The sequence below is a fragment of the Camelus ferus genome, chromosome 7, assembly GCF_009834535.1.
Source record: "Camelus ferus isolate YT-003-E chromosome 7, BCGSAC_Cfer_1.0, whole genome shotgun sequence".
NCBI classification, from domain to species: Eukaryota; Metazoa; Chordata; class Mammalia; order Artiodactyla; family Camelidae; genus Camelus; species Camelus ferus.
This window is the reverse complement of record NC_045702.1, coordinates 23,594,546-23,619,014: the sequence shown is the minus strand read 5'-3', so window position 1 is coordinate 23,619,014 and position 24,469 is coordinate 23,594,546. Positions and strand designations below refer to the sequence as shown.

At 35.2% G+C, this 24,469-nt stretch overlaps 1 long non-coding RNA gene across 1 annotated transcript in view; it reads left to right on the top strand.

Moving 5' to 3' along the window:
* Positions 1–6,936: 6,936 nt before the first annotated feature.
* The window catches only part of LOC116664857, a 252,153-nt gene continuing 234,620 nt past the window's right edge, over positions 6,937–24,469 (top strand). The window contains exon 1 of the long non-coding RNA XR_004321349.1: positions 6,937–7,113. This is a non-coding gene — a long non-coding RNA (uncharacterized LOC116664857). The remainder of the gene's footprint in view (positions 7,114–24,469) is intronic.

Sequence of the window (24,469 nt, the reverse complement as noted above, 5' to 3'; positions counted from 1 at the left end):
ATTCATTGACTACAGATGTAGCAATATAGCAGAATGTGAATTTGCCACTGAAGTTATGTTCCCCATATTCATGTGTGACTACCGGCTATTTAAGCAGCATACCCATGCTTTCTTTAAAAGGAAATGAAAATCTACTGAGTGTTCAAGGTTGGATGAACCCTGCAATTTCTCCTAAAGCCTAAGAAATTCATTCACTGGAAGACAATTAAAAGGAGGAGTCTTTGACATTTTACAAAAATCACACAATTCCAGTTACTGTTAATTTCATTCTTCTATGTGAAGTTGACCATAAAATAGAGCAAATGATTATTTTGTTTTCAATTTTGTAATTTTTAGATGATTTTATGGAAGAATTGTGTATTTTCAAGTAAGGCTAGCCGTTTTTCTAAGATAGAAGAGGAAAGAATTTGGCAATTAACATGTCCTCAAGCCATGTTGCTCGTTCTATAACAGATCAACTTGGGCAGAACTTATATTGTGTGCTATTACTGTAAAGGAGAAAAGAAAAGAAACCTTGATCCTTCTCTTTAAGAAACTACTATCTTACTGAAATGAGGTATATTACCACTCACAGTTCTGTATCACCTTCAGCTTCATAAACATTTTGAAATACAATATTCATGAGTAACTTCAGTAATTAGAATTGTAAAACATATTAAAATGGCTCACAATTGTACCAAAGGATAATCTCCATTTACATTTTTTAAAAATTAATATAGGTACATGATTTTAAAAATCCAAGGAAAGAAAAGTTATAAAATTATTAGCAAATCTTCCTTTTCTTAATCTTTATTTCCTGTACTCAAATGTAACCACTAGTAAGAGTTGTATGTTTAATTCCAGAATTAATACATATATGCTAACGTATATGTATATATTGATATGTATTATTTTAATTTATGCAAAATTAGTTATATTATATATAGTTTTATATGTATCTTTTTTTCCACTTTATATAATTTGAAGATTGTTCCTTATCAAACGCATAATTTTCCTGTGTCCTACCTAATGAAAATTTAATTTAGCAGTTTGTGTATTTTCCAGATTTACTGTGATAAACGTCTTTGAACGTGGATCTTGGCTAAATCTTATTTGGTATTCTTTTAGTACAGATGTATCAATTTTGAATTATTATATACAAGATTGAAATTTAGTAAAACTGATTTAAGCAAAAGGATAATTTACTGAATAATGCAACTGAAACTTCACATGTTTTTGATTTTAGTCATAGCTCCATCAGGTATTTAAATGTGCCATCAAGTAATTCTTGCCTCTATTTCTGGAACAGACTATCCCCATGTTGTGAACATGGTATTAGCTGTAAACCTGTGGCTCATCTTACTGGATAGTTCTTGTTGGAAGGAGAGATTATTCCCAAATAATTCAAGCAGGAAAAATCACAGAGAGTATTCTGATTGTCCTTATCCAGTTTTCTGACTAATTGTTAAACTGCTTTTGATGTTCAAGTTCAAGTGAGTAGGTCTCCATCCCATGCCTGAACTTATGTAGGACTGGTAGGTGGGGTTAGGCCCATCTGAGCCAAAAAAATGTTCTGCTTCTTTCCCAACAAGGAAAATGATGCTAAGAAGGAAAGCTCTACCTACATCTAGCACAGCAATTTTACATTCTTTTAAAATGGTACACTTCATCAAGACAAAGTAATTTGCCCTTAAAAATTATGTCTTTAAATCATGTCTTAGCCAATGACATCAGCCCGTCTTTCTTATACTTAGCAATTTTCTGGTATATCTATTGGAGTTGGGACATAACTGTTTTCATCCTCAAATTTCCATAGAGGGAAATAAAGCCTCACTTTTCCTGCTGGGAAGGAAAAAGTATGAGAGGAACACCTCCTTAAGATAGGATTCATTGACCCAATTGGTAAGATTGGTAGAAAAATAGTATGTTCTGCACAGCTCAGCCCTCAGTTTGTCATGGTACCAGGACCTTGCAAACTTCAATTCTCTATTTTCCATGTGTTAAGCTGGGTTCCTTAGTTTAGTGTTTTTTAAGTTCAATGTAAGGGAAATATAAGAGAAATCCATTGGACTTTATATTAAACTGTATCCTTATATGCAACTTTTATCAGTAATAATGCTCATATTTGATCTCCATTTGTCTGAAGCCTGGGTCTTTCCTGAATTTGGGGTGAGCCATTAAAAATCCCAACATATGTTATTTTGAAACTTTGAGCAATAATCACCAATACTAATTTAAGGACTGAAATAAGAGGTGGAAAGTTTGAGGTTTTTGGCTGAGACAAGTCCATACCCTTAGATGAAGAGGATTTTTTTATTGCAGTAATTCAATTTCTGCAGTTGGCTATACTTGTCTCACTGGATCACAGCCTAGATCGCAGTTGGTAAAAGAGTCCCAGTAATATTCAGGCATCAAAATGAGATTCATCTGGCTAAAAAGAGTATAATAAAAAAGTTAGCAATATGATTTTTATGTTTATTACATAACACCCATGAGCCATCTGAGAACATATGGCTGGATGTATCTGATATTAGACTTAGACTAGGGTGTGACTATCTTTGCCTGGAATGCCTTTCAGAGCCTTGAGGTTTAGAGATAAAAGCTGAGCTGCCTATCAATAATACTGCGAGCATTTGCAGTGGAGCTATATAACTGCAGACAGGAGAGCAGTCCCAGGAAGGTGAAAATCTTACTTCCCTTATATATTGCTGACCAGCCTCCCTTTGGTTGACGCTAGGATCAGTTGTTAAGCCCAGTGATTAAAGAAAGTAAGATAATGGGGAGAGTGGGAGGAGTAAGAATGCAAACTCATCTCCAGAGAGGGAAAATATGGGAAGAACATATCTGTCCTCACCACCCCACCCCCAGTTCCTCCCTGAAGATTAGTAATTCCTAAAGGAAGAGTAATCGATGGAACTGGGAAGACTGAAACGGAACTGGGCAAGAAAGGCCCAACTCAGCTTTGGCTTCATCTCATCCTGCAGCTTTTCTGCTTTTCTGCCCAATTCTTTTCTCATCACATGGTGAGCACACTAAGGCAGCCTCCCTTGTCTGCTGTTTAAGCTTCTTTGAATTCAAAAGGGGAGTGTAAGAAGCAGTAACTGTTGTAAATAAGGATGTGTTTAAAACATGAAGTCGTTAAACATTCCCAGGGATGTTTTGTTGCTAGTCTTTGTAATACACTGAATATAGCCGGGCTCCCGCAACAAAGAAATCATTCTGGCTTGGGACCAATGAGCAATCATGAACAAGCTGCTCTCCAGTAAACTGTTTAATAGGCTGTTTGGGGTGCCTCCCTGCCCATGTTCCTATCTCTTGGCTCTAAAGAGCTTAGATAACAGGCTTCTGGTATTTTTTCTTATTTTAAATCTTTACATCAACATGTATTTTTATCCTCCTGTGTTTGATCTATCTTATTGGTAAACTTTGACATTCAACTCTGCTATGTGTTCCCAGAAATTTAAAGTCTTTTCTATTTCAACCTACCATAGGTTTCTTCTAAATCATTGTTGCCACGCATAGCATGCTTCCTAGGCATCCAGTACCACCTGTTCCTATGTCCCTCCCTGAGTCTACCAAAGACCATGATTTATACAAATATCATACATGTGATTTAAAGGTTTTGAATAAAATTCCCAGGCTTAACATTGGAACTTTCAGCACTGTTATTTTTGGAAATATTTCTTCATTTCACTGTCACTCTCTCTCTCTCTAGTAATGTATTTCCCATTAGTATCAGTGTATTTCCTCTAAAATAACAGACTGTGCAACAATAACCAAGAATAAATGAATATTCCAGTGCCTCCAGAGTAATTCATAGACTTGAATGAGAAGAAAATTTTACTGGAAAGGAATGAAATGTCATAAATATAGTGTGCTGGTTTTAAATGACCACATAGGCAGGACTGAATCTATTCCTTTGTCTGTGATATTTGCATTTAAAAATTTATGTCAATTTTTTTCTTTTTTAGAAAAAGATATATAAATATATAATGAATAAGTCCAAGCAGACCGGCAGAAATCACAAGCACATGACTAGTTTTTAGCACTGATGTAAATTTCCCTTTGTTCTTTTGTCCAGCCTTTCCAAAATCCTGTGAAAATCAGTATGGCCCCAAACCTGATCACTTGTCTAGTTCTTATAAACCATTTCCTCAAAAGAGCGAGAATGATCAGACAGCTACAGCAGTTCAGCTTAGAGGGAAAACGTAGAATGTCGTTTTCAAGGTAAGTATGCAGCTGTCTTCCTGTCACTAAGGTTTTTTAAGACAAATCTAATTAAATGTCTACCTAAAAAGGCTGACAGACTAATTCTTAGCATACTAATGAAATTTGTCAAAAGGTAGCACAACTACGATTCTGCTTCTATATTTTGCCTCTAGAGGGCTGGCAAACTTGGCAGCCCTTCTTATTTGAAGTAAAATGTATAACTGACTTCTTGACTAGGATGCTTATGGTATATACTAAATTAAATTGTGTTTCATGTTTTAATTGAGCTTTTTTACTCAATAGGAGCTAGAACATCAGGATGGGGAATGTTGAATGCTTCCTGAGTGAAAGAGGAATTTTTATTTGGTCTTCTGAATTAAATGTGTTAACTCTCTGGTCTTTATCTTTTTTTCCCCCTCTTGTAACATAGAGAGAAAACTATTGAAAATATGTATTTAAATTAGGAACTGATATCAAGTCTGAGTATCAACTTTACTTACTTTCCTGAGTTCTCATGACTTTTTTTTTTACTTTTTATTTTAATTGAAGTATAGTCAGTTTACAATGTTGTGTTAATTTCCAGTGTACAGCACAATGCTTCAGTCATACATGAATATACATATATTCGTTTTCACATTCTTTTTCACCATAAGCTATTACAAGATATCAAATATAGTTCCTGTGCTATACAGTATAAGCTTGTTTACTTATTTTATACATACCAGTCAGGATCTGAAAATCCCAAACTCCCAATTTATCCCTTCCCACCCCTTTCCCTGCTGGTAACCATAAGTGTGTTTTCTGTGTCTGTGAGTCTGTTTCTGTTTTATAAATAAGTTCGACTGTCTTTTTCTTTTCTTTTTTTTTTAGATTCCACATATGAGTGATATCATATGGTATTTTTCTTTCTCTTTCTGGCTTACTTCACTTAGAATGACTCTCATGACTTTTTTTTTTTTTTCTAATTTTAAGTTATGTAGCTGACAAAACCTTTCCAAATTCCAAGCTTATTATATGAAATCTAATTCTAACAAGCTTCCTTTCTCAACATTATATGAGTTTGTGTCTAGGGTCTGTATGTAATAATGTGATGACCAAACTCTTGGCAAAGTTGAACGTTATTCTATTGAGAGCAGATGTCTCAGTTGAATACCTATCTATGAGTTTGCTTTGTTTATTTATGTATTTCTTTATATTCATCACAATTCAAATGGAATTGTAAATTGTTATTTTTTTGAAAGATATATTTTTGTCTATGAATTGAGGTTTAAAATACGTACTACATGAGGGATTGGCTAGTGTCTCTATAGTGGTTCTTTAATTCAGGTTTATTGTCAGTATTGCTAATGTGTACAGATTAGTGCATTTAGTACTGCACTAATGCAGGCCTATGTGTCAGTTCTCTTAAATATTACTTTATCAATTGGTTCACAATTTAAGTATTTTGTTAGTACTAAGGCAAGGCTATAGTATAAAGGAAGCCAGTGGAGGTGAGCCCAAGGCATGCTTCTTATTGCATAATGGAGATCAGAAAAAATTAGCTCTAGGAAAACATATTGTTAATTTAAATGGGGGAAGAGTGCATATTTGTAATACCTCCTTATCAAATGGTTTGTTGTTGCTGTTTTTTTAACACTTGAAAAAAGCTTCAGATATACCTACGTATAAGAAAAGCACAGTGAGCTCCAGGTTTGTTGTATTTATTTGAGGCCGCGTAGTATGCATCACTAGATAGAACCTGAGCTCTGACTCCTGCTGAAAAGTGGTCCCTCAACACTGGGCTCTCATATATAGAGAGAGCTGTTGTTTTCCCCAAATTCATATCCCCATAGCTGTGATGTTGCCTAGGAAAGAGAAAGTCATCAAATGTGAAACTACTCACTAGTGAACTGGCCACTTTAAAATTCTACTTAAAACTAGCTTTTGTTCCTGCTACCCATGTCAGCCTCATTGCCCACCTCGTCATACGTTTACAGAAGAATGAAAATAGATTGTTAAGCATGACTTCAAATTTGGGGGGAAACTTTTAGGATTTGGTCAGGAGCATGTTAGGGTATCATATTTTTAAAACAAAGCCATTATCAAGATCTGGCCTGCAAAATCAGTTGACACCTGCAGGAGAGAAAAATCTAGAAAAATGACAAAAGAACGTGTTAAAGAGAATTAATTTCCAGTTATTCTAAGAATGTCATAGGAAAATTAATGAAACACTTCATATTTTTGGCAAAAATGTTTCTTTTAAAGTTCAAAGGAGATGAAGAATGCTATATTATAATGTCACATCATTTTGTCAAAAGTATTATGCAAATCAATACCTGATTTCTAGTTTTTACTAAGAAATATTGTAGTTTGTTCATTGCAAACTGAAACTCCATACTTACAGAAAAAGTGTGATTTTAAAAAAATTCAGCATTATCCCAGCTATTCACTATGAACTGTTGTTCCACATTTAAGTGAATTTACTATTAAGTAAAGTTCATTGGCATGTAAACTGCACCCCTTTTAGATATAGCTACTGATGAATCCGCCGTATATTCACATCTGTGTAATCACTAGCCCGATCAAGAGAAAGCACATTCCGTCACCCACACCTGAAAAAGTTTTCGTTTGCTTTTGGAACCAGTTCCCTATCTCACCCCTGGCCTTCGGCGATCACTGTGGATTTACTTTTTAAAAGTTTTGTAAATTTTGAAATGATTATATATTCACAGGAAGGGCTTGTTGAAGGAGTCATGGAGAGGATGTGAGCACTGGTTGACCTGGTCAAGATCCGGGGAATCAGAGGCTTCTTACACCCCAACTCCCTGGAACGTCTGTTCCACCCACTGCTCTGTAATAAAATGGAGCCACAGCAAGGAAGGAGCCTTGAGAGGGTGACGTCTTAGTCTGACCATGTGGACTGTATAGTGACTGTGACAGAACCAGGTAAGGCCTCTTAAGTAAACGCAGTACTCTGGCGAGCCCATGCGGAGATTTCCTTGTCTTGCAGCCGCCGGAGACGAGCCTGGTAAGTAAGTTTTCTTGCTTATTAAACCTGCCACCTACCAGTCTGGAGTAGTCTGCCTCTTTCTTGGTCCCTCTTTGCCCTCTGTGTATGGGGGGCCAGTTTCAAAGTTCACCTCGGAACCCAAGGTAGCTGCCTGCTGACTAGTGGTGGAAATTCAGATTCACGCTGGACCCTCGGGCTGAAGAAGGCGCAGTTTTCCTTTTGATCTTTGGCTGGAGTAGGTGTGTGTTGTCAGAAAGGTTTCCTTCCAGACCCCCCTTTCCCTGAGCATTTGGCTGGTGTGAGCAGGCTTTTCTTGGGGCTCCTTTTGCCTGTGCCTGTAGAAATATGGTTAATTTTTGTGTGAATTTTGAATATTGCAATTTTGATAAACTCACGTGAATTCTCATAGCTTTTTTGGTAGATTTCATCAGATTTTCTGTACAGGTGATCATGTTCTCTGTAAATAAAGACAGTTTTACTTCCTTTTCAATCTTGATCTTTTTTTTTTTTTTTGGCTTTTCTACTGGCTGGAACTTTCAGTACAGTGTTGAATGTAGATATACATGTCTTGTTCTCCATCTTGGGAGAAAGCATTCAATTTTAGCAAGAAAGTGTGAGGTTAGCACAGGTTTTTCTGAAATGTCCTTTACCAGGTTCAGGATGCATCCTTGTTTCTTGCTTACAGAGACATTTATGTTTATTGTTTGTGTTGGCTTTTTTATTTTTTTGATCTTATAATAAAGAATGGATACTTTTCTGTGTGTTTTGAGAGTATCATACGGTTTTTCTTTTTTAAATTGTTATAAAGTGAATTAGACTGAGAAATTTTCAAATAGTAAACCAAACTTGCATCCCTGGGATTAACCCCATAGAGTCATGAGATATTATTATATATGCTTTTGGATTTGATTTGTTAATATTTTATTTAGAATTTTTGCATCTGTGTTCATGAAGGAATTTACCTATAGTTTTCTTACAATGTCTAGAGTAATTCTAGTATCTTGGAGTGAACTGAAGAATCTCTCCTCCTTGTCAATTATCTGGAAAAGTTTGTGTAGAATTACTATTGCTATTTCTTTAAATAGAAGTAGAATCAACCATTAAAATTATAGGGGCCTAGAGGTTTCTCTATAGAAAGTTTTTCAACAAAAAATTCAATTGCATTAATAGATATACAACTCTTCATGTTATCTGTTTCTTTTTGAGTGAACTTGTATTGTTGCTATTGTTGTTTAAGGCGGGAGGGTACATGCTTTTATGAGTTCATTCCTGTTACTTCAGCTTAAGGGGTAGCAAAATCCTCTTTCCATTTAAACACTTCTAGTGGCTACTGTTTAAGGGCATGCCTACCCTATGCAGGGAATACCATGCATAAGTTTCCTGCTGTATGTTCCTATCTAAGGAGAAAAAGAAAACAATACAGAAGATTGGATTGAAATAATGGCCTGTGCATTTTTTAAATTAAGTGATTAAAATTATAGAAAGACTAAAACTCTGCTTTCTAGTGTTATGGTAGAAATTGAAAGAAGTATTTTTTTCATGTTTAGAAAAATCATTCATCTTTACATGAAAGATAAATTTAGAAATCAAGTCCTGAGTCTTGAAAAATCAGAGATAAATTTCTTGACATCTGTGTATAGCTGGGAAATTATTCTGAACTTTAGAAATTTGATGAAAACTATTTCTGATAAATTTTTTTTTACTGATTTTAGTTTCCTAAAAAAAGAGAAAATGGGATCTAAAATTGTTCCTAGGCTTATAAAATTGTATTGTTATAGGAATATAAAATTATTTATAGCTTATAAATATATATCTAGAGAAGAACATCATTGAACAATACATCTAAAACCATGTTAGTGGTTAACTTTGAGATGGAGAGAAAGGAAGAGAAATCATACTGGGGAGATTTTAACAAAGGACTTAAATATGTTTGTGATGTTTTATTTAAAAAAATCTAATGTGACTAAAATTAAAATTTGCAAGATATCATATCTTTTATACCTATTTTTGAGAGTGACCTCAAACTTGAGGGAAAAGTAATTTATAAGAATATATATTGCTCCAGAATATTTTAAAATAATATTATCCAAGTTTCTAAAAATAACTTAGTTGGAATACCAAACTTCTCATTTATGGGTTTCTTTACAACTCATATATTTTTTTAAAGTATGTATGAATGTATGTGTGCATTAAATAGTGGACACATAGAAAAGAAAAATAATCAAAATTACATTGCTCCTTTTTATAACAGTCTGTACAGATATTTAAAAATTCTATCAGAAATGTAATTATCAGGGTCCCATTTCTTCCCATAGGCTTCATAGCTTTATTTAACACTTTTTGGAGTATAATAAATTAATGGCTAGGTTTGTACAGGAAAACCTTCATCTGGTTTTATAAATGTGTATGATGTTATGCAAAAGCTAGCCAATTCAGTGAAAAACTCGGTCTACCAAACCAGACGATTTTTCCTACAAAATCTCAAATAGAACAAGCACCATTTTGTGCAGATTTTTAGCCAACATTGATATTGTTTAAATTCACATTCTGATTATTAAAAGAAAAATTCTACTTATATAAATATATACTAGCTATTTTGCTTTGTTTAGAAGAATTCAATTATAATACACCTCAAATTCTTATCTATGTTTATAAAAATTAAAAATCATAAATAAGTCATGGTGACCACCTAGCAATTGAGGTTTTGATTTTATGAAATGCATATTTTTCTCCCTTTGTATCTCTTTCATTGTCTAGTGTGCTATTAGAAACTCATTACTGCTTAATCAACATTTGTTGATTTACTGATTAATTGAATAAAAAATAAAGTGACAATTGATCTAATGTCTATTTTTAATCCTAGTGATTAATCCTTTCTGTATATATCAGCACAAAATTATTTCCCATTTGAAAATCACAGTAATTAGTTTCTAGTATATAAATAATAGGTATATTTATCAAAATTTAATTTGCTAATTAATTTGCTCTTCTTGGCCTCAAAAGCATAAAGCATATGAGTTTGTATTTTTTATTTGAAAGCCCAGAATCTAAATTCAAAACACTAAATCTATGATATGGTGCTTTTTTCAGCTAAGTTACCATTTGTAATACTAATATATAATCAATAGATAACTAACTAGTTTCTATTTCCTTTGCATAAATTTAACTGATGTTTATTCAACAACAATTTAGTTCGTCAACATAGTTCAATTTAGTTGTTCAACATACATACGATATTCTTGTTACATGTCTTGTATTACATTTTAAAAGAATAAAAAGTTGGTTTCAAAAACTTAATTTCCTGAGGTTCAGCAATTACTTTTCATTCTTTAAGGCCATTGCTTTATTGAGGAAACAAGTATTTGTCATCTAAATTTTGATGACATCTCACAAGTTTGATTTTTTTACATTTAACACATCTAGTGATTAATTCATATGTCTGTGAGTGGCTAAATTTTATTACACCATTCTGAAGAATAAAAGATTTGTCACTCTTCTGAGAGTCACTTAACACTTGATCTAGTTCACATGGGAGAACTCTAAATTGATAGAGGAATCCCTGAGGAAGATCGCATGGCTGTGGATATCTTCTCTGGAACATAGAGTTTTATATAGCCACATACCACAGTAATGGGTCTTATTCCATAATTCATAGCAAGCTATTAAGTGATTTAATACACTTTTGGTTTTTATCTACAGTGCCATGAACTACGTCAGTGATAAACATGCTGCCTATGCAGGCATTATCATTCATTCTGTGCACTTCCGCTGTCTCCTCTCGGCTCCCCTCTGAGCCTATTTATCTTCAGAACAAGCAGCCCCTTCTGCATCTTCAATCCACTGGACTTCATTAGTTCATTTCTTTCTCAGACATGACCAATTGCCACTTTACTTTTCTGAGTCTTCAAAGTGTGCTGTATTTTGATTTTCTGTCTTATGAACTTTGTTTTCCTGCCCTTTCTTTTTGTAGCTCAAATATATCTTTTCATTCTCTGCTGTCAACCCAGGCGTCTTCATCGCTATTTCTGAAACACCATGTTATTTGAGGTGTACAACCATGAATTTTTTCACAAGCAGATGACATGTATTTTAATAACTTTTTAAAATTATCATACTGATCATTTGAAATAGAAATGCTGACAGAAATTAAAATACTGTATTTTCTCATTTGACTTCCGAATATATTTTCAGTTTTAAAAGACCTTGCTTTCTGCATAGAAACTTACTGTTTATCAACTTCTTTGTTAACTTTTGGACACTGTGAATTTTTTTATAGAAAACTTCTAATAAAGACAAATTTTCTAATTTTATATTTCTATTCTTCTAATCAGCAGACATTCACTAATAAAGAAGCTTCTCATATTTTCTAAGCAAACAGAAGTTTGTATTGTTCATCTCCTAAATCTGAAAAGTCTCATGATGATGGTCGGTTTTTAGTTCTAATTTTGACATAATGCAGTGTCTGGAATAATACCATTCTATTATCAAAATTTAAGAGGCAAAAGGGTATACATAACTAAAACTTTTAAATTATATTTAGTACTTAAATACATTAATCTATGGGGAAAAAAACTATAATGACCACATTTCAGATAAATAATACTTCTGTAGGGTATAATCAATAATCTAAAGAACAAGTGATTTAATATATTGTATAAAAATACAGATTCATTTATTTGGGGGAACATTTACTTATTGGAGAAGGAAAGGAAGTAGGACATTAACATATTTTATAGAACCAATATATAAATTCCAATTCAAAGAAATACAATAATTTATTGATCTACTTTAGTCATTTTGTGTATTCTATAAAGAATAATTTTTTTATTATTTTATTTTAATTTCTTAATGGATGTACTGGGAATTGAACCCAGGACCTTGCACATGCTAAGCATGCATTCTACCACTGAGCTATACCCACTCCCCCAAAGAATAATCTAATGTAATTGATAATGGTATCAAAGCTTAAAGATCCTGCAAAATATAAGATGGAGATTAAACTATGATTATATTTTTATTGTCTCACACAAAAACGAAAATACCATCTCTTACGTTTTCTGTTCTTGTCTATTAGACTTATAGTGTAAAAACCAGTGACCCTTAGAATTAGAATCTTTAACAAAACCCAGCCAAATGATGTGATAAGCCCTCTGTATTATCTCAAATAAGGGAACTTCCCTCCTGTCCTTAGTTGAGTGATAAAGCACTCATCAGGTCATAGAATAAGCTATTTTAGTTTTGGTGGATTTTTTTCCTTATATAGAAATAAAATCTGTCTTGTTGCAACTTCTGCTTACTGGTCTTAGTTTATTCATCTAGAGCTAGGTAGTGGGAGCGTTCAACTTCTGTAAATTATCATTCAGTTATTTAAAGACAAGTTATTCCTCAAGTCTCTTTTCTAAGCTAAGCATCTTAAGTTACTTCAAACAGATACTTATTGAGTTAAAAAGCCCACTTTTTAAAAACCAGGCTTATTGAGGTATACTTTACATATGGTAAAGTTTACTCATTTGAAAATATAGTTCAAATAATTATAGCAAATGATTTCTATAATGTAGCCGCCATACTAATCAAGATAAAGAGCAATTTCATTAACCAAAAAAGTTTCTTCTTGTAAATCCTTTATAGTAAATCCTACCTGCCCACAGTCAGTGGCAAGATGTCTTTTTTTTTTTATTATTTTCTGTTTAATCTATCTGTGTTTTAGACATCTGGGGTATTTCTTGTTCTGGTTTATTATAAAGATGCTGTGAAAATCCATATACAGGTCTTTGTGTGGACTTGTGTTCTATTCATTTCCCTGGGGTCAATACCTGAAAGAGGGATGGCTACATTTTATGGTAATTTGTGACTCAATTTTATAGAAAACTGACAAATTGTTTGTAAAGTGCTGTGATACCATTTTGCATTTCTATCAGAATATGTACAATTTCTCGCTCATACTTTATCATTTTAAATTTAGGGTTGTCTGTCTTTTTAAATGTGGCTATTCCAGCAGTATCTTCTCCCATCATTTTAACTTGCATTTCCCTGATGACTAGTGATGTGTAGGAAGGTTTTCTTTATTCTTAATGGCCTTCTATATAATTTTGATGAAATGTCTTTTCACATCTTTTGCTTTTTTCAAAAACTGAGTTTCTTGTTATTGAGTTATAAAAATATATATTGTAGGTAAAAGTCACTTAACAGATATATGTATTGCAGATATTTTCTCTTACTCTCTGGCTTGTCTTTTCCTTTTTGTAATATTGTCTTTGAAAGACTGGAGATGTTAAATTTTGTTGAAGTCAAATTAGTGTTTTTGCTTGTTTGGTTTTGCGTTGGGGTTAGTGCGTATGTGTCCAATCAATACATTTTTGCCTAAAGTATGATTGAAAAATCCACTTTCTTCTGGAACTTCAATTTTAACACTTTTAAGTCTCTGATCCATTTTAACTTAATGTTTCTGTTTAGGTGCTAAATAAGAGTTGTTCAGTCATTTTGTGCATGTGAATATCCAAATATTCCAGAAATATTTATTAAAAAGACTATTGTTTCTTTAGTAACTTACCTTGGCAGTGTTGTGGAAAATCATTTGACCATGTATGTGTTGGTCTGTTTCTGGACTCATTAGTTTATTTTTTAGCCTTACGTATATACTAAACTGCCTTGATAACTATTGTTTTGTAAGTCTTAAAAACTTTAACTGAAGAATGTTTATATTTTGGCTCTTCTGAATATGTTTCAAAATATAGAATTCAGGGTTGACAGTTTATGTCTTCCCCTCTCGCTCTGGCTATTTTTAAGTTTCTCTTTATTTTTATTTTTTATCAGTTTGATCACCTATATGTGGTTTTCTTTATATTTATCTTCTTGAGGTTTAATAAGTTTAGCTCAATAGGTAAATCCTGTTCTACATGGTTTGACATATGTTGGTCACTACTGTTTTTTACATTTGTCCTGCTCCGTCTGACTTTCCTCTTCTTTTGTTATTCCAGTTCCATGTATCTTAGACTAATTAATATTTTTGCAGAGGTCTCTGAGGCTGTTTTACTTTTTCAGTCTTTTTTTCCCTCAGATTTTTCAGAACAGGTAATTCTGTTCATCCTTTTTCAGTATCTCTAAACTTTTTCTTCTTCCATAATGAATCTACTGTTTAATTATTTATTTTAAATTTCATGTATTTATTACTGCAATCTAGAAATTCCATTTTTAAGGGAGATTTTGAGTTTTCTTTTTTTCACTTATTGCAACCATCATTACTTCCCTCTTTAAAAGTTCTTTCCTGCTAATTCCAAGTGCTGAATCATCTTGGGTTCTATCTTTCCTGACTGACATTAGTCATTATTTGGTTTGAATTCTGTGACTTTATATTTTCAGTAATTGCTAAATTATTATTAACTTACTAGTAACTTAGTATTGGGTTCTAAGAAGTTTTAGTGATACATTGTATAGGATGTGGTACCTATTATTTCCCCCAAACTCCCTGAAGAGACTTTTTTCTATCAGGTATTTGATAATTGAGAAACAATGACTCGAACTAATGGAGTGTTGGTTTAAAATTTGGTTCCTGCAGATGTATCTCATTTTTATTTAATCTTAGAGTGAATCCTTATTTCTGACATACAGTATTAACACAGAAAATACAAACCTGCTGGGGTTCCAACATAAAGTGCAAGTTGTTCACCATACTCACGAAGTGAGCAGGAATCAAACACTAAACTCCGTGTTCTTTGCTCTATACAGCAGTTGCAGCCTGAGCTCAATTTTTAGTGTCCTGCCCCAGATGTATGCTGTTCACAGATCAGCCAATAGTTTGAGGAGAGTTTACGTATCTATTTGGGGACTTACACCTCTGTGACTGCCTCCACCCCCAAATCTGTAGTTTCTTCCCTTGATTTATAGCCATTCTGACAGCCTTACTCTCCATCCTCTTTCACTAGATAAGATCAACACTTCTAAGTTCTAGCCATGCTCTTCCTTGTGGCCTAGAGAGGGCTGTCAGAGACAGAACAGTATAAACACAAATCTCACCCTTATTTCAAGAGTTCCTTTCTTTCAAGGATAAAATATCTGCCAGTCTCTGCCTATTTTGATTGCTCTCCAAAATTTATTAAGTATTTATTAAAACCATATATTTTAACAAGGGTTTATAATTAATATCTATGGGACAATTAGTCAGTAAAAATTCTTCTGCAGTTTCCTGATTCTAAACATTTTTTCAGGGATCTTTGTTGAATAAAATTATGTTTCTCATTGCATATGTGCAGTAGTTATCTATTGCTGCATAACAAATTCCTCTAAAACATAGTGACTTAAAAAACAGCAAAGACCTATTACCTCAGTTCTGAAGGGGAAGAAATCCAGGTGCAACTTAGCTGCATCTTCTGGCTTAGGGCCTCTCACAAAGCTGCCATCAAAGAAAGGAGCAAGGCTGGATTTATCTTAAGGCTCAACTGGGGTGCAGTCTGCTCCCAGGCTCACTCATCTGACTGTTGGCAACCTTAAGTTCTCATTGTATTTGGCTGGCAATATCACATGGCCACATGGCCTCTCCTTCAGGTTGCTCACAACATGGTGGCTTGCTTCTTCCAGCATGAGGATCAACAACATGGAGCCAGTCTTTTGTAATCTAATCTCAGAATTGACACTATTACTTTTGCCATATTCAGTTTGTTAGAAGACAGTTGTCACTAGGTCCAGCCCACATTCAGGGGGAGGAGATTACACAAAGGTATGGATACCAGGAAGCACACATCACTGGGGCTCCTGGGGAGGGATAGATATGTAACTATTGCCATCCTTTCAAGTGTGGAATACCTCTGCCAATCTCTGACTGCCTTAGTCACTCTCTAAAATATGATAAATATACCCTTTATATTTACATATATTTAAATATAAATTTATGTATGTATATTTGGCCAGAGTTCATGATTAATGTCTGTAGGATAACCCATTATAAGACTTCCCTGCAAATACCAGGAGTAGAACTTTTGAGGCATTTTCTTGTTGAGTAAAGCTGTATTCGTCATTACTTATGATTACTCTTTATTTTATTCAGTGGCATAAAATGCAGGATTATTATTTCCCTTTAAACTTCTGTGTTAGTAGGATATAATTATTCCATTGGTTATTCTGTTGAGACCAATTTGCAAAGTCATAGAACAAATTATACATTGATAATACCTTTTTTGACTTCGTGTATGTCTTAATATCTAAAGTCAAACTCATTAGACTGTGTTAACATTTTTTAAAGAATTTGCTTATCTTATTCCTCCATTTTTCTCTTTAGGGAGTCATAATATTCTAATGGTGGTATATAAATTCTCTAGTGAAGAAATGTATTAAGAGTTGCAAAATTAATGACTTTATTAAGCTAAATTTCTCCTCTTAGGACAGCAAGATGTGCAAGTATTTGTGTGTGTGTTTTCATAACTTCTCTAAAAGATTTTAGCCATCATTACGGATGCTTTGCATGCATACGATCCTTGTGATATTATTCACTTTAATTTTTATTTTCAAAATTATTTCTCCTTTCATTTAATTAACTGTATTTATGCTAAGGTTTGGGCAACAATTTAGCTTGATATACAGCTGGATATTTCACCAAAATTAGTACAGGAACAGAATTATATAAGTGCTTATATACATTTTTTTAAATTTTACTTTCAGCACATGACAAGTTCTCCTTTTGCTTCCAGTATAGTGGATTAGAAGAATAGCTTGAGGTTGGAATCACGTAGAGGAAATCACCTGTTTCCTGAATCTCCATGGCTGTAAGCATACCTGTGGTTGCTGACGTTAGAAAGGCTGATTAACCCAAGTGTGCTCTAGTTTCCTCCTCCATAAATTAAGGCTAATGCTTCTTTCCTCCAATCACTCATGGATACTGAGACTTAATGAGTTAACATTCGCTGAGTTCTTTCAAGTCCTCAAAGCAGTATCAGTGCTTTGGTGAGAATCAGTTTTCAGGTGAGAATCGTATTTATATCCTAGTTTTAATCAATGTGAAACAGCTCAGACTTGGAAAAAATAAATTTATAGTATACATGTGAGAGAGTTGTAATACTTGAAACTTCTAGTTTTCCATGGAGGTAGAACATTAATTTATGATATATTGCTCCACAAATTCCTTAGAGCAAAATGAATCATTGTGGAATCTTACTTTGAAAAAACCACAAAAACAAAATAGTTCTTATAAAGGGCAATTACGAACCAGTGCTTAGTCAGAATACCCCATGGTTTCCACTGCTGCTGCTTAGCACTTGGGAATCCTCTGCAGTTTTCCCCTCATTTTCCTTGGCTGGCTGCTGCCAGGGCTGTCTGTTCAGTCCTTCTGGTCTCTTGTGCTCAAGATCTGGTCAGGATGGTGGGATCCAGAGACAGGAGTGAACGAACAGTGGAGGCAGGAGAAAGGGCAGATTGAACAGTTGGATAGAAAATTAGATACACATAACTTTGTTCCCCTCACCTCCCTCAGGAAGGCTCTTATATCTGGTCATCTCAGATGTGTCTAGCCTGACTCTATTTCTCATACTCCCTAATGATCATGTTTCTCATCCCAGATCTCTCCTGTAGCTCTGGTCTCTGATATGCAAATTTCACAATCAGGAGGAATCTGATTCTAGACATTTTTCTGAGGTATGGGTGGGTTTCCCGCATCTGTCTAGAGGCGTACACGTTGACACCACAACTACGTCTTGCTTAGGAGTATTTTCCTCTCCTTTCCTCTGCCTCTGTCTCAGAAATAAGGGAAAATAATAAGCTGTAGCTGTGTACAGTGGCATCGAGGCCTGGAATGAGGAATGGAGCACAGTAAGACACAACGGTCAGCAAAGAAACTTTTGAGAAGTGAGGATCCATCAGAAGTTGTTCGCTTTTTCTCCATTTTTCCGGCGTATTTTCTTTTCCGCTGCAAGGTGATTCCCCTTGTTGCCTCCTATTCCTATACCGCATCCTGGGATGCTATTTAAGTTTCCTCTTTACGTGTTACCACTCTTGCTCTTGGCCATGACTCCTCACCACCATGACCTACCATAGAACAGAAGTGCTTTATTGTTTTCATCCCAAGTAAATGAAGTATATATTGCACTGTAATCACTTATGCAAATTTGTATGTAAGATTTTTAATTAAAAGGCAGAAGGGAATACGAAAAGTGGTCAATTCATGCCCTCGCAAAAAATATCAATAGTCCTCTGCCTTTCAGAGGGCAGTGGGAAGAGATAAGAGAGGATTTTGTGAGGATAAGGCTACGTGGAGAAATAATAGCAACCCCAACTTAAAAAGGAGGAAGGGCTGATGGTAGATGTCTTGATCTCCCATTATTTCCTCAGTCCAATTTCTATTCCATGTCTGGTCAATAAAAGTGGTACTAATTAAGCAGAGGGTTGCTGAAATCAGTGCTACGGTCTCAGTCTTAATCAGCCACGAGGTCTAGTGTCATGCCCTTAACCTTTAAACAGAGCGGTATGTCACAAAGCAGGACCCCTAGAATTCATACTTAACCAGCTGCATTACCTTTTTCCTTTCACTTATCTCAAAAAATATAACCACGTGTGGTCCTCTGTGACAATTTTTGGATGTTGATTATTTTGTGATAGCTGGTTTCCACTCTAATTATAGATGTGGTGATGGTAACAAAAGGAATGCCTATATATATGCTACTGAAGTGTATGACAGGAGGCCTAACATCAGCAAGTTGATTACAGGTAGTCAGTTATGTTTTGAGTTGATTCAGTTTCATGGTGCCCCTTAGGAAGGCAATCATTTTATACAGTATTGTTTTTCTATGATAAAATGCATTGTATGTGCCAAATCATTGATACGTGACTGGTGATTCTGGAATGGCTTCTATCCATAATTAGGGCCTGTTTCATCATAGGCCAAATCACATCTCTTTTACTAAATACAAAACCTGCATGGTAGGATATTTGGTTTAAACACATTTCCCCCCAACTCCAGCAAAAAGTCATCCCTGGTCATTGATCATATCTGGGTAATCAAGATATACACAAACTTGTATAATGGAACTTCTTTGTTCAATCAGCTTTTTGAATGTGAAGGTTGGCTTTTCATCAAAATGCTCATTTTGAGATATTCAACAACTTTAATTTACATAAAGTGAAAAATAATGGCAGAAAAAAAGTTGAGGGGAAGAGGCTAATTATGATATAGTACTTTTAGGGAACTCTGTTTTTTGGCACTCATTGCTTATTTCTGTTCTTATTTTCTGTATTGCCTAACCGGGGAATTCAGTCTGAGTATCTGGCAACAGGGCTGTTCGGGGACATTTTCTGGGCTGTAGTGGCTGCTGCAGCTGCTGCTGGCTCAAGGATCTTTCTGGTGTCATGTGTCCCCAGGCCTGATCCTGCAGAGCAATCCGGGTGGTCAGGTGCTTCTCTAGCTTTGTCTTATTCTTTCTTAGCCCCTGTAAGATGACATGGGGAGGTGATTATAATTTCCTGGGGTGCTTCTTTGCCAGTTGAAAACATATGTCAGAAGAGATTGGGGATGTATAAGAGTCTTCATTATAGTGACAACAAGATCTCAGGGGAGCAATATGAATTAAGAAGAACTGAGAATTGAATTGAGAGAGGTCCTACCTTTTCTGAGTCATTCTTTTGTACTACACTAAGGGGACAGTTTAAGAGGCAGTGCTCTGAAAGAAGACTGTTTCTCTTCTTTCATATCTTTATGCCTGGATAATCTTTCCTCACTCCTTCCTCTTTGAAGCCCCTCTTTTGGTCTAGTGCAAAGACACTCTTTGAAACGGGGCACTCATTCATATCAGAGACAATGAACTGTAATTTCATTTAAAGACATGCCTCATGTCAGCATAGCTTTGTCACCATAACATTAAAAAATCATACTTTTTATGATTATCATGTAAAATGAGCTTTCCTTCTTTGGAGGCTTAAATATCATTATAAATATACTTTCAACTGTCTGTTAAAGGGAATACTGGAGAGTAGAACTGTTTACAAACTCATCATTAACCCTGAACATTTACTGAAAGATTAATCAGTACATGGTTGAAAATACATTTAATGTCCTTAATTAAAATAACGTAATTTAGGGACACATTTATCAGCATAAATATAGCACCCAAAAGTAAAATAATTCTAGTGGAAATTCAGTGTATTATGAGCAAAACTATCACATTAGTTTCTTGACTGAGAAGAGTCAAAATGCTACTGTTAATCTGTTCTTTGTCCACTGTCCTGCCCTCAGAACTTTTGTTCTATCTCTGATTTATGGTAGGTGCTAAATAAATGTCTGTTGTGTAAGTATTGAATGAACATCAATCTATCTCTGTACCAGCCTTTACATGTAGGCAGGCAGACATTGCCTGGGTGACTGAGCCTCCTGTGCTTCGTTATTCTGTCTCCCTGGCTGGCTCTCCCTCTCACTGACATCAGCATAGTTCTCCTCATATCCAGACAACGCTTAATGCCTTCATGTTCAGTGACTCAATCTCTGACTCACATGCATCAGAGCCAAGCCTCATAATAGCCTCAAATTTAAATTATCTACTTCTCTGTTGTTAGCGCCCTCAGATCTCTTCCTTCTCATTCTCAGAGCATCCTCTTGTTTTTCCATCAGATAATTCCTGGTGTAAGTCTGTATGAGAAGAAAATATTTTAGAGCAAGACCTATCATTTCCAGCTCAGGTCTTCTTAGTCGAGTCCTGAGTTTGATGTACCAAGTTCTCTAAGCCACTTCTCTCCCGTGTCCCTTTGTTGTGATGAAAATCAGTATTATTTTTAAAGCCTTAGAAACAAAAAGAAGAAAATACAAAGCCTTATCATTTGCCTATAAAATACTCAGAATTTTGAACTATAATATCAAGAAAAATGACAGTATGGCTGATTCGATCTTTCCTACGTCCTTTATTCCATGATGAGCAGCCGTTGAGAGACTTCAAAGTACACTCTGAAGAGTGAAGAGGGTGGGGCATCTCCCACAACAGTAGATTTAACATGTTTTGTTCTCTTAAAGGATAGATGGCCTTCTAATTAGACTTTTTCTGATTCATAGTAACTTTAATTTTAATATATACCTCTATTATTAGTATAATAATCTGCATATCTAACTTCAGAATATGAAGAGTTAAACATACATATGTATATATTTATGTATGTTATACATCATATACACATCTTTGTAAGATTTTATCATTCACATTATTAACATAAACATATTAACAGATGCTAATATTATTATTAACAGAATATTTCATAGGACATTAGATACTGATTTTAGGTGGTGCTCAAGACCCTGTGTGATTTTATTCCTCTCTAAATAATGAAATTCTCCCAAATCTTTGCTGTCTGGCCACTGTGACATGTTTTTAATTTTTCAAATTTGCTATGTGCAGTATCATAATTTATTGAGATGTTAAATCTTGGGGTTTTTTCTTCTTGGTTTTTTTCCTTCTTGAATGTTTCATTAAATTCACCAAATATTCAAGATTTTGTGTTCCCTTGCCTTGGGAGTACCAAAAACAAAAGCTGCAAGCCATTTGCTCTTTTTCAGTAGCCTGAGGTCCTTGAGAGGCTTATGCAAGGTGAGCGAGGAGAGCAGTCACCTTTAGGAGTGGGGAGTTGGTGGCTGTTAGAGCTGTACTGTTAGACATGTCCCCTGGTTGGCTTCCCCTAAAAGACCAGGTGATACATCTAGGGATATTATAATCCAGGGACCGGGGTCCTTTCCATGAACTGTTTCCCAGGCCCACAGTTGCACAGAAGTAAGGATCATAGAAGCAGACCACCCACATCTCCTTTTGTAACTAGACTGAACTACCTGGAGAGGCTTTCTGAATAGTCTGTTCAGGCAGAGATCTGGGCCATCATGTGGCTGTGAGACGTGTGGCAGGAAGCCTGGGTTATAGCAGATAGAATTCCCCATCATCTTGCGGGACTGGAGTCATTTTTGGTGTGTTTTAAAGGGAACTGTAAAAGTGATATTTCTTCTCTATCTGATTTTATAGTATGAGATTTCTATTCACGTCACTGCTTCTTTCTACCTCAAAGCTTGGGTCACTGTGTCTTTGGTTTCCATCTCTTCACCTACCTCCTTTGTGATCTGAAATGTCACTTTGTCAGGAAACACTTTTGTTACCCTCCTTTCCAGACTAGGTCAGTTTCCCCCATTATAAATCTGTATTACCCTCTGTATTTTTCCTTTGTGTCATTTATCATAATTTATGTAAATAATTAAAGTATTATTAATAATTGAATGCCTGCTCGCCCCTCCCCCTGTAACAAGTATATAAGGTCCAGAGTGAGAGGCCTCAGTCTGCATTGATTGCTGTTCTCTCTCCAAAACTCAGCATGGCTTATGTAATTGTGTAGAGCAGGCACTCAATGCATATTGATTGAATGAAAGAGTGAATAGAGAAGTGAACGCCTTAGTAAATAGACTTGGTGATGGAGTTTTGTCTTTTATCATTTGGGGATAGTAAGAAGAAATTGCCTAAGGCAGATTTCAAGGCACTCAGGAAACACTGGGTTTGCACTGAACGCCTACCAATTTCCCACCAAGGGTTCTTGAGAGGGATGTCTTTCTTGCAGATATTATGTTCCTCAAGCCTGAAGACCTTGACTCCTCAAGTCTCATCTATCTCACACACACACGCACGCAACACCCCCACCCTCCCCCACACACATACCCCCGCCACCACCATCTCAGGGGTAAAGAGTGATGGTCGCATAAAAAACAGAAAAGAGAGATTTATAACAGCCTTATCACTAGATGGTGTTTATACTACTTACTAGTGTTACCGTTTTTTAAATGTCTGTCTTTTCTAGCTTATTGGAAACTAATGATGGGACCGTGTAGGGACCATGTAAAATAACGTAGGACTATGTCTGTTTTGTTCACTGTTGAATCTCCACTAGCTGCTACACAGATGCCATCAATACATAAATGAACAGAAATTAAATAAATTTGTGAATAAATGATTGGACGTGTTAATAAAGCAGGTTGGGTAAAGTAATATCAGTAGGGAGACAATTAGTGGAAAATACACAGTAAGCAACTTAAGAGAAAGATGCTTCTAAGACTAAAGTAGCAGTGATAGCAAATTGATAATTTGTTGTTAGTTATATCATGTTTCCTGGCTACGTTATCCCTACTCTGAAAGAAAAGCATACTTTAAAATCAATTTTGTATTCTCAGTTTTTAGCCCATGGAAGAGTTCATGTTTTTGTTGAATCAATATACCAGTGGATGGCATATCTTAGTCATTTTAGGGTCAGACTTGGCAAAAACTGAGAGAATGACTTCCTCCGTCCCATCCCACTTCAAACCCACACATTGTATTTTTCATTCCTCTTTTCTCTCCTTTAGGATTTTTTTTTTTTTATTCTCCTTCTTTTGATGTCCTCAGAGTTTCTTTCAAAGGCACACTCTTGAGTTCGCCATTGGCGTTACCATGCCAACGCCTAAATTCTAGATTTAGTGCTCCTCAATCTTCCTTACTTTATTTCCCCCTTCAGAATGTTCTTTCTTTCTACCCTATATCACTGACATGTAAATAGGCCCTGCTTCAATTTTAAAGAGAAGTAGAGTGTGTGAAAAGGGTAATCAGTAAGTTGGACTAACCCCAGTGAATCAGGAAAATAAGACAATATAATTGAAATCCTGAACACACTTAGATAAATTGTTTTTTTTAAACATTGTTTAGAAATTGTTCCAAAGTTGTTCTGTAAATTTTAGATACTCTTTTTTTCAGCATTAAAAAAATGTGTATTTTAAAGAACCAGAGGGAATAGAGACACCAAGTCTAAATTTCAAAAGGAGGCAGGAAACTCAAGGTTGTTACAAGAGGAGGATAAATCACTCAGGGAATTAGCAACACGGAGCCTTCCCAGACTAAGCTCAACTCAGCTGCCACCATCCCTCCAACAATTCCCTTCAGTACTTGCCTGTTCCTGAACAGCTGAGGTTGGCCTTTCATTTTCACAACTGAAACAAGAAATGAAAGAAATGTCTCTTCATTGTTTGTTGGTCCGGACTGAATTATATCCTCTGAGAGAGGAGAGACTGTGTCTTCTATGTTTCATGAAATGCTTTATCACTAGCAGTGAACGTTAGAATAGAAGCAGGTTTCTGCTTAGGTGAAAGAATTAAAATATTCTGAGAAGCACCCATCCCTTTGATCGAAACCATCTTTCAAAAAATACTAATATTGCTGACTCATTCTTTGATCCTCTGTTACCACAGGATGGAGATACAAGGTGGGGAAGATCCCCTCTGTTGACATCTCCCCTCGCTTTTCACTGTAATGAAACAGCCTGCCTAGGAGCTGA